Below are 11,935 nucleotides of genomic sequence, written 5' to 3'. Positions count from 1 at the left end.
CAGAGTATACAGACAGAATTATCAAGACAGAGAAACAGATCAAGTAGACAGGTTTCTGAACTGTCCAATCCATACCAAATCAACATCTGGGTTTTTCAAAGCCGGGGGGCTCTCAACAATGGCTTCCCAGAGTCTCATCTGATGAAATCATAGAACACTTCTCAAAGTGAACCCCAAAGCAAAGCCTCACATCAGGGATTATATAGTCTTCTCCTGGGTCAGAGAATGTAACCACCATCTTGACCCACTGCCCATTCACACAGCATCAAGGTGTGGGCATTTCTGAAAACCAAGCCTCCTGCCACAGGCTCCATGTGACCACATTCAGCCTATTAGGAGGCAGAGTATATTTTCAAATCAAGGAAGGTTCTCAGAGTCTCTTAAGCCTATCAAAGGGCCTAGGGGCAGGGAAGATCTTTAAATTTGAATTTACATTACATTCTGCCCCAAGATCTTTCATGCCCATAGCATAGTCAATTTACTTTTGAATTAGTCACATTTTCAAGATACAGAACTAAAGCTACCAAAGTGGCCACTGGACCTTAAACAAACACAAAGTACATTGTATTATCACCTCAATTCAAAACAAGAGTCCAAATAAAGTTCTCTTGGGAGGAGGGGGGTGTCCTTCCCCTCACACAGCTCCAGCCCCTGCTTCCAAGTACAGAAAGGGGGCTGGGCAACAAAACCAACAAGGTGGGGTCCTTGGGGGTCCACGGCACTTCATCCCACCCACCATAGTCACAAGTCCATCCTCCCCCTGGGTCCCAAACTGTGGGATGCAGCAAGGAAACACATTCAGTGCCCCTGCTTTGCTGCTCAGTTCTTATCTTTTCCTGGGGCTGAACTCTGAACTCCTGGGTTCCTTCTCCTCCCGCAGGCAGCAGCCGCTCCTGGCTTCTGCCCAGGTCCAGATGCAGGCAGCTCACCATTCCTGCTCTCAGCTTATCAAAGTCTGCATGCAAGCCATTCTTCTCTCCTTGTCCATGGCTCCACAGAGTCACAGCCAGCACAGCTGGGAAACAAACAATTATCCCAGCCCCCATACTTTCCTTTTACTCTGCAGATCCCATCCTCATTGCCACTTTGTAGCAGCAAGCACCCCAATCCTGCTGACTACGGCATAATGTAATGACAAGCAAAGGCAGCTTCCCAAGGTTCAAAATAACAGCATAGGTGCTCTCCATTTTATTCAGTGAAAAATTAAGAACAGAGAAAATAAAAATATAGCATCATTCAAAATACAGCATTCACCAAGTATAATTCAATAATCTCCAAGTACTACTTCACCCCTGGACATTATAATTCATTTAGTTAATCCCAAAGACTCTCTTCTAAGTACTGTTCCACTCCTAGGCTGTACATTCATTTAGTCAACCACAAAGCCCCTCTTCTCTCTCTCTCTCTCTCTCTCTCTCTCTCTCTCTCTCTCTCTCTCTCTCTCTCTCTCTCTCTCTCTTTCTCTGTCTCTCTCTCTCTCTCTCCCTCCCTCTCTCTCTGTCTCTTTCTCTCCATATATATGTATGTATGTATGTATACATATACACACACACATATATATACATATCTACATACATACAGATATATGTGTGTGTATATATATATATACATTTCTAGATTGATATTGATAACTATTCCCTTCCCTCCCCCCTCTCTCAAACATCTATCCTTTCAGTCGTTGAGCCTTGAAAATATTGAGTCAGCTTTGACTCATCCTTCCCTCACCAACAGAATCTAATTAGTTGCTAAGTCTTGTTGATTCTACCTCTGCAATATGCTCTTGTCCCTGAACCCTTCTGTTCATTTCCCCTGAAGCCATCATAATTCACTTCCTCATCTCATCTTACTTAGACCAACTGATTCCCAAGTAATCTTTCTAATGCATTGTTCTAATCCTGTTCTTACTCTTCTAAAAAAAATCTTTGGTGGGACTCCATTGCCTAAAATAATATATAAAATCATTATCTCAGCTCTCAGGACTCTCCATAATCTACTTGTCATCCACTCTGATACTACTTGCCTCCATGTATTTGATAGTTCCCTCAAACTACCAGTCTTCTCATCTCATTCCTCCCACTCCTATTTCCATGTCTTTGCTTGTGTTCTTCCTCCAAAATTAAAATAGGCTTAAATTCATCTAAGCCTATCATCTTTGCAAAGAGACATGAACTGCTAAAATGAAAGAGTGATGACCTTCATTTAATCCTGTGAGTTATTCTGCTAATAAAGAGGGACTTTCTCTGGCTGTTCCCCTCACCTGGAATGCTCTTCCTCCTCATCTCTGTCTCCTGGCTTCCTTTAAGTTCCAACAAAAATTCCATCTTCTACAGGAAGCCTTTCCCAAATCCCTCTTAATTTTAGTGCTTTTGTTCTTTGAATTATTTCCAATTTATTATGCATATAGCTTGCTTGAACATGTTTGCTTATTGTCTCATACAAACTTCTTGAACACAGAACCTGTCTTTTGTATTTTTATTGGGGGGATTCTTAGCACTTAGTACAATGTTTGGGGTATAGTAGATACTTAATAAATAAATGGCTATTGACTTTAGGTAGGTGTTGGCATCAGGAATGCTATGTGAAACGGAAAGGGAGGAAGGGAACAAGTTTTTATTAAGTGCCTAGTATGTTCCAGGAACTGTGATAAACAAAGATTTTACTTTATTTTTAATTTTACAAAGATTATCTTATTTGAAAAGTGAGAGAAGAACCAAAGGGATAATATGTGATTTGTTAAAAGGCATATTTTAGGTAGATGAGTGAATGGAGTTATAGCAGATTTCAGTCATGGGAAATAGGGTGGACTAGGCAATTTGGTTATATAATATAAACAAGAAAAAGGGATTTACTGTGATAGCAAGAATACCAGTCAAAAACTCACCGTTCGTGCCCTCTTAAGGTGTTTTAAAACTTTAAGATAATTTTGCATGGTCAGATATTGTAGAAGTCAAAAGAACCAGTAAAGAGACCCCTTGAGTGCATTGGTATTTATGTTTGTCCCCAGACTCAGATAATTGGAGCATGAGTTGTTTTCAGTTTGAGGAGGTAGGGAAACAAAGTGGTTAAAAAGCCACTTAAAAGGGATTTTAAAAAAAACCTCATAGGATCCAATCCATATTCTACTATTTATGTGAATTAAAGTAATTTTAAAAGTCTTTGCCTCTATTTCCTTCTCTGTAAGATGATAGGGTTTGATTAGAAAATCCAAGTAGCTGTTCTTAAGTTCTAAATTCCTCCAAGAAACAAAGCAAACCCTCTATTGCCCTAAGGATTGTGCCATATTGAAGGCTGTTTGCAGAGAACTTGGTTTAGGTATTTGGTGCTTACTGGGATATCAAATGAATTCAGTAGAGGTTTGAGGGCCTACAATGTAAGGATTAGACTACAGGGGTGCTTCTAGGGAATGAGTGTACATACAGGATTCCAATTCTACCTCCATATCTATCTATTGGTTGCAGTGTTGGATAGAGGTGATGACAAAGCTAAACCAATTTAAAAATTGTGCCCAAAATATTTGACGTTGCTTATAGATCTACATAGGACCTTAAAGGCAATCTAGTCCAAGACCTTCATTTTACAAAGCAGGAACTAAAACCCCAAAGTTTAAATGACTTGCCCAAGTTCACACAGAAGAGTAGGAAAGGGAGAAATTGAACTCAGATCCCAAAATAGCAAAGCCTGTGTTCTTTACTCTATACTGTCTCTCATATTATCACTTAATTTGGTCTAATTGACAGCATTGTGAGAGAGCAACTTTATACAACATTGGATACATTAGTTTCTATTATTGTTCATGTAGGTCAATGTCTATAGATGATATATTATATTAATTATTTATATGATATAATGTATATATTCTATATGAAGTATATTATATCAATTATACACAACATATAGTATTGTGTATTATATTTTAAATTATAGCAATGACATAATTTATCATGAGTTCAGTCTTGCAATTTCATTAGTATAGAAAATTGCCTATGGAAAATGTCTTCTATAAATACAGAATGACAATTTATTCCCACTTAGTCTTTGAAAGTTACTTATGTTACTGAGAAATTGTGGCCTACAGAAGGGTATAGTGGATAGACCTGTTCAAGTCCAAGTCAAGTTAACAAGAATTTATTAAATGCTTACCATGTGCCAACCACTGTGCCCAGTGCTAGCATCAGGGAAAATCTGTTTCAAGGGTAGGTAACCTGCAGCCTCAAGGCCACATGTGGCCCTCTAGGTCCTCAAGTGTGGCCCTTTGACTGCATCCAAAAAATCACGAAACAAATTTCCTTCAAGTGAGGCCCTTTGATTGAATCCAGACTTCATAGAACAAATCCTTTTATTAAGGGGATTTATTCTGTGAAGTTTGGATTCAGTCAAAAGGCCACACTTGAAGACCTAGAGGGCCACATCTGGCCTCAAAGGCACAGGTTCCCCACCTAGGAGCTAGATTCAAATCCTGATTCAGATATTCACTAGCAGCATGATCCTGGGTAAATCAGTTGGCCCTTCTCAACTTCAGTTTCCATATCTATAAAGGAGAGATAACAATAGTATGTACCTCACAGGGTTGTTTTAACAATCTAATGAGAGAGAAAGTTGTAAACCTTTAAAGTGTCATAGCATTCATTAGCTACCACAATGATTATTATAGTCCCAAATCAGTACTTTTCAGAAATAAGGCTTTAACCCACCACATCTTTCTGATTTCTAGGCCAGATCTCTACTCACCAGCGCTCTCTTACATCAGATTCAATGTGGGGACACAATGAGGCACTTGCAAGTCACTGAATATTTAGCAAGGGAGGTTTATTTTGCCTTAACTCAAGAAGAATTTGCAATATAGATACAGTATCATGCACCAATTCTGAAAAGCCTATACAACACATAAGTAGGATGTCTATGCCCCTCAGCCAGGACGCTGCATCAAGGAAACTGGGGGCCTTGGGAAAGGTTGGGCCAAAGGAAATTGCATTAGGAAAACAAATGTTGGTCCTATCATACTATACCATGCTTCCTTTCAATAAGGTGCTAATATTCAAAGGGATGCTTATTTCATCGATCTGGCTATTTTCTCTAAAAATGCAGATCACGACCCGTCTGTTTCTGCCAATGCCATTGGAGTCACGTCTGTGTCTTCTCATAAATCCTCAATAAGTGGTCTCCCCAATGTACTGACAACCTTTCTCAATTTTTGTATTCAACTCTTAATATAATAATAGCTAATACTTATAGATTAAGATTTGCAAGGTCCTTTACATGCTTGACCCTCATAATAATTGCATGAGGTTGGTTCTACAGGTGCACATTTAATACAAGGGGAAACTGAAGTTCAAAGAGGTCAGGTGACTTGCTCATGGTCACATACTTTAGTAAATGCTGGAGAATAGATTTAAACCCAGATCTTCATAAATCCAGGTCCAACAGTCTGCCTTAATGGTGCTGAAGTGAACCATCTCTTGAATTCTCTATGTCTTCTATGCTTTAAGGAGTGTAAAGGAACTCCTGCTTTTTGAGTAGGCCAGTGAAAAGCAGTGTTACATTTGCTATAATAAAGTCATACCATCTTGCAAAACTCAGAAAACATTGCAGGTAATTTGCCAACATGTATATTTCCCCTCAGTAGCATGGGCCCCACCTTGGATTTTCAATCCATGCTGTTCTATTATTGTACCACAGAAATGGCACGTCCCCATTCTCTTACACTAACATTTTTCTATCCTGGCAAACAAGCAGGATGAACTACTGCTGTGGCCATAGGATGTCACCACAGAGAGAAATTCAATGTATTGGGTAAGGGGCTTGGAATATATGATGCAACGACCTGCCCATGAGAGAAATTTCTTAGAAGATGGAATTAAGGAACCTTTAGAGGATCACAAGACCATTTAACAAACCAGTTGGCATAACCCATTTGTAGAAAATTCTCACCAAAATGCAAAGATCGGGTCGGATACATTAGGCATAAATATACAATTGTCAGGTAATATGCAAAAGCAGCATTTGCTGGTGATACAAGAGAGGGCAAAGCAAGACATTTAAGGAAAAAGAATTACTAGTTTCCAGTAGATTTAATTATACTGACCAATTTTTTATGCTTTTAGATGATTAGGACTCTTTGAGGAGTAAGAATCAGATCCATTTAATCCTTTGGGGCTCAGGATAGACACATCTGAATTGCTGGCTTTCCAATTTCCCTAGCATCATCACGACTCCATTTTTTTGGACCACTAACTAGTAAAGAGGCAACCAGGAGAAAGCATATTGTCTCTACACAATCTATGTCCTGTGGGAACACCTTATACCTTGCCTATTGGCAACTAATTGAGACTCTACCCATTACCTTTTTAAATTTTTATTTTTTAAGTTAATTTATTTATTTTTCATTTTCAACATTCACTTCTATAAGTTTTAAATTTTCTCCCCCTCCCTTCCCTCCTCTCTCCCCAAGATGGCATGCAATCTGATATAGGCTCTACATATACATTCCTATTAAACATTCCTAATTTCACATTAGTCATGTTGTATAGAAGAATTATAACAAATCGGAGAAACTATGAGAAGGAAAAAATTTTTTAAAAATGAAAGAAAATAGTCTACTCCCCTCTCATAGTACTTTCTTTGGATGTGGATGGCATTTTCTATCATGAGTCCTTTGGAATTATTTTAGGTCCTTGCATTTCTGAGAAGGTCTAAGTCTATCAAAATTAGTCACTGCACAATGTAGCCATCACTGTGTACAATGTTCTCCCAGTTCTACTCATTTCACTCAGCATCAGTTCATATAAGTCTTTCTGACTTTTTCTGAAGTCCGCCCACTCATCACTTCTTATAGCACAATTGCATTCAGCTTGTTCAACCATTTCCCAATTGATGGGAACCCCTTCAATTTCCAGTTCTTGGCCACTACAAAAAGAGCTGCTACAAGAATTTTTGTACATGTGGGTCCTTTCCCCATTTTTATGATCTCTTTGGAATACAGCCCTAGAAGTACTACTCCATTACCTTAATCATTGAAGGCCCAGATATAACTTGAGTATAATAATTTTTTTTTGCCTTTTGGAGGGCAATTGGGATTAAGTAACTTGCCCAAGGTTACATGGCTAGTTTTTTTTGTGTGTGTGTGGGTGTTAAGTGTCTGAGGCCGGAACCGAACTCGGGTCCTCCTGACTCTGGGCCGGCGCTTTACTCACGAGTATAACAATTTTTAAACTATTCTTTGGGAGGCTATCAGGGTTAAATGACTTGCCCAGGGTGATACTACCGTGTTTCCCCTATAATAAGACACTGTCTTATTATATTTTTTGGACAGAAAAACACCAGAGGGCTTATTTTCAGGGGAGGGCTTATTTTAATGAACATTGACAGCAATTTTAATAAACAGGCAAATGTGAACAAAAAAATGTACCTTTATTCAATAAGCAAATCACTGGGGAAGAACAGGATGACGCGCTCACTGCTGCAGCTCTGATTGGATGCAGCTCGGAGCGCGGTGTGCGTTTTGGGGGGGGCGGTGCATACAGACGGTAATAGCGCAGGGGATCACCTTCACTACAGTAGCAATCTCAATAGGGCTTATTTTCGGGGGAGGGCTTATTTTAGAGGAATCTTACACAGTAAGGGGAGGGCTTATTTTCGGGATAGGTCTTATTATTGGGGAAACACGGTAGTCAGTGTCTGAGGCCACATTTGAACTCAGGTCCTCCTGACTCCAGGGCTGGTGCTCCACTTAGTTGCTTCAAGTATAATAATACTGATAATAATAACTAGTATTTATATATCAATTTAATGTTTACAAAATGCTGTACAGATGTTATTAATATGATTTTCACAACAACCCTTGGAATCTCTATTTTGCAGATGAGAAAACTGAGTCTGTCTTGCCCATAGTTACAAGGCTAGCAAGGATCTGAGTTATGATTTGAACTCAGGCCTTCCTGACTTTAGGTTCAGTGTTGAGATATTTGCTTTTTTTTCACTCATCACAACCTTCCTTTTATGGACCAGTCTGTGTCTTCTAAGAGATCATCAGAAATCTTAGGAGGGATAATACTAAACAATAGTTTGTCTGGAAAAAGATCTGTGACTTTTAAAGATGTCAAGTTCAGTATGAGTGTGATAAATCAGTCCAAAAAGCTAATAATATCTTGGGCTGCTTTTAGAAAAGTACAGTGTCCAGGACTAGAGAAGTACTAGTCCTGCTTTGTTCAGCTTTTTACTCTTCCATAGCTGGAATCTTATGTCCAGTTCTATGGACACACTCTATAAGGGTCACTGACAACCTCATATCGTACAGAAGATGGCACCCAGGATGGAATTAAAATATTGGAGAGGCTTAGCATGGAGAAGAGAAGACTTGGGAAGGACATAGTACGAGTCTTCAGATACTGGAGGGCTATTACATGGAAAAGAGATTATCCCCCAAACCCAGTCAGTAAACTTGGCATGATGAAAAGAGTACTCTGGACTCTGAGTGCCCAATTCTTACACAACATGTGTTGCCATCAGAATCAGAAAGCTGAAGTAGTGAGAAGATAAGCAATTTGCTAGGATTACCCAGCATTTACGTGTCTGAAATAGGCCTTGAACCTATTCAAAGCAAGTCCAATGCCTTCTCCACTATGTTCCAAATTGTCTCTCCCTGGGCCTCTCTGTTCTTGTTGGTAAAAATCAAAAAAAAAAATGACTAGAGTTACCTTATGTCTCCAGATCTAGAATTCCATGATCCTAAGTTGCAAAGAGAACAATTTAGGCCTCATACAAGGTAGGGGGTTGTGTGGCAGGGATTTCTAACAATCAGAACTGTTCAAAATGGACTGGGTTTGTTTCAGGTGGTAGTACAAACCTCCTCAGTAGAAACCTGGATGACCACCTGCTGAGTGTATTCAAAGAAATTTTTGGAAAGGTATGGGTTAGACTTTGGAGGTACCATTATCTCTAACATTCTTTTATTCTCAATAAGCTCTTGGAGAAATCCTTCAATATCGCCCATAGAGTCTTGCCATCAGAAAGACCTGAGTTAAGTCTTACGTCAAATATTTGCCAGTCATGTGACCCTGGGTAAGTCTCTTTACCTTTCCAGTTCTTAGATTCCTTACTTGTAAAAATGAAGGGTCTGGAATTATGACATCCAAGGTCCCTTCCAGTTCTGTATCTATAGTCCTATAATCCTAGGTAGGGCATGTCATGAGATGTAACCTCCACAGACAGACATGTCATAACAAAGGTCATCTTTCCCTACCGGTTGGGGCACCTGGGGCCCTTGCAGCCACATGTGACCCTATAGGTCCTCAAGTGTGGCCCTTTGACTGAATTCAAACTTCATAGAACAACTTCCCTGCCACACCTGAGGACCTAGCAGGTCACATGTGGCTTCAAGGCTTCAGGTTCCCCAACGCTGGTCCATGTGGTACTACTCCCATTAAAGGTCCATGAGAAATTTTATTTATATGTTTTTTAAAACCCAGGAGGCCTTTTATTCTTCATGCAAATTAGTTTGGGAGACTCAGTATGGTGCTTCTGGGAAAGGTGACTAACTACACCTCCCTTCAGGGGCATTCATTTGCTATATGAAAATCTAGAAAGAATTAAGTGATGAGATTGTGCTTTTGCAGTTTGGTTCATTTGTTGCTGAAAAGCACATTTCAGAGCCTGTAGCACAGTACCCTTCTGTTGACAGCACCTGAAGGACGGCAAATAATTCTGGAGGAAGTGGGGCATGGAGAAAGAGGATATAAGTAGTGACAAGCCTGTGTGCTACCAGGTATTAACAGGTGTACAACTCAGGCAAGGGCTAATCTGCAGGGTGAGTCAACAAACCCCAGAGTGAGGAGAATAAGGCAAGCCTGGGCCAAATGCAGTGCCAGAATTAGAGAATCAACAAATCAAGTGATAGCAAAGACCAAGTTGAAAGCCAGGAACTCAAGTCAGCCAAATGTTGGATCAAAGAGCTAAGCAGGAAAAGATGTCCCACATCCTGAAATAGTAGGTCAAAAGTCATGTGAGGAAAATAACATGGAGGAGGGAATTCAATGTTTCAGAAATGATGATCTATACAATTAATGTAATTCAACTATTCCACAATTTATACAATTATATACATATATGTCAATGAAAGTGTTGCCATTTTATGGTAGAAAGAATGACTAGCACATCACCTCACCTCTAACTCATTTGAAAGCCTCTAAAGTTATAAACCAGTGGGGCTCACACAAATGTAAAAAAAATTAGAATCTAAAGTCTATAAAGGAAATCAGAGACCATTATCTCTAACTGATACCTTTACTGGAACCCCCTCTACAATTTTCCCAACAAATATTCATCTGCCCTCTCTTTGCATTTAAAGTAATGCAAAACTCATAAGTAGTGAGGGAACATAAAGCAAGGGAAGGGAAGCAACTAAGTAGCACAGTGGATAGTCAGGAGGACCTGAGTTCAAATCCAGTCTTAGACGTTTACTGGGTGACCCTGGGCAAATCACTTAACCCTGTTTGCCTCTGTTTCCTTGACTACAAAATGAGTGGGAGAAGGAAATGGCAGACTCTCTGCCAAGAAAACTCCAAATGAGGTCACAGAGATTCAGATGCAATTGATCAAATATACGATAAGGAAAAGGAAAGCAACACACATTTATTAAGTGCCTACTGTCTGCCAGGCACTGTGCTAAATATTTTTACAAATATTATCCCATGATAAACATGGGTGATTGTGTCAGTAAGCATAAATAAACAGAATTCTATCAAATCTGATGTTAGACATGCCTCCTATAGCAGTACAGAGCAGCTGCCAATAATTACACTCCATGCCAGAAACTCACTGTGGCTGGTGATCATCAGACCGGCTGCGTTGTTTCTCACTGTGCCAGAACAATTCTAGCATTTTTGTATCTTGGGGATAGCAGGTTATGACAGGGCCAAGGTGGAAGTATCCTTCTGTATCCCAAGTCATATATCCAGTCATATTACTGTTTTTATCTTGTTTGTGAGTTTTGTATGACTCCCTGCTGTTTCATGTTTTTGCAATCAACTACAAAATTGTAAATCCCATTTGTATGTTGTTTGAGGAGAGAAGATTTCTGGGGACACTACATTTCTCTATGTGAGGCTATGAGAATAAATTAAAAAGTTAGGTTTGGGTCAGGCAAATCACCATGAAAATGTATCTAAGAAAAATGGACCCCAGGCTTTCTGGCTAGCAAATACCTAAGTATTATCTGAGGCATTTCCTTCCTTGGGGTTGGAAACATGGATTAAGCTGGGAAACTGTTCTGAAAGTAACAGTGTCCTGTTTCATCTCCTTTATCACTCGTGATCCACTAGGTACTGCAACTTAACTTCTCCCTTTAAGTCTAGACCAGTAAAACTTGTAAATTAATTTCTGACTTCAGGATTCTTTAGGAAGAATAGGGAAGGTCCTAAGCTAAAAAGGAAAGAGCCAACTACTTTTCTTGCTTCTAATAGTGGATGTGACTGTTATCCATTATTTTATCTAGGTAGATACCCCACACACATATCAGCTAACTGATCTCCTAAATTTGCACAAAACATCTACTGTTACTTTTTTATTTTCTAAATTTTTAACTTTATTTTTTATTTATGGAATATAACAAGCATTTCCATAACAGTATAATTAAAAAAGATTGCACATGAAACTACTACATACAACTTGCTATTCCTTTTAAATACATACTGAAGTTATCCTGTCGTTTTTTATTTTTCCCCTTTTTTCTCATCCCCCCTCCCCCCAAATATGGCTACCATTGAACACAAATAGGGAGAGAGGGAGGGTTAGGAGTGAGGGAGAGACAGGGAGAGAGAGAGAGAGAAATAGAGAGGGGGGAGAGGAAGAGGGGGAGAGAGAGAGAGGGAGAGAGAGGGAGAAAGAGAGAGGGGGAGAAAGAGAGAGAGAGGGAGAGAGGGAGGGGGAGAGAGAGAGAGAG

The sequence above is a fragment of the Petaurus breviceps genome, unplaced genomic scaffold (genome assembly GCF_028583685.1).
Source record: "Petaurus breviceps papuanus isolate PSGF00001 unplaced genomic scaffold, PetGlider_PUasm1.0 90734, whole genome shotgun sequence".
NCBI lineage: Eukaryota > Metazoa > Chordata > Mammalia > Diprotodontia > Petauridae > Petaurus > Petaurus breviceps.
Note: the sequence above shows the minus strand (reverse complement) of the source record.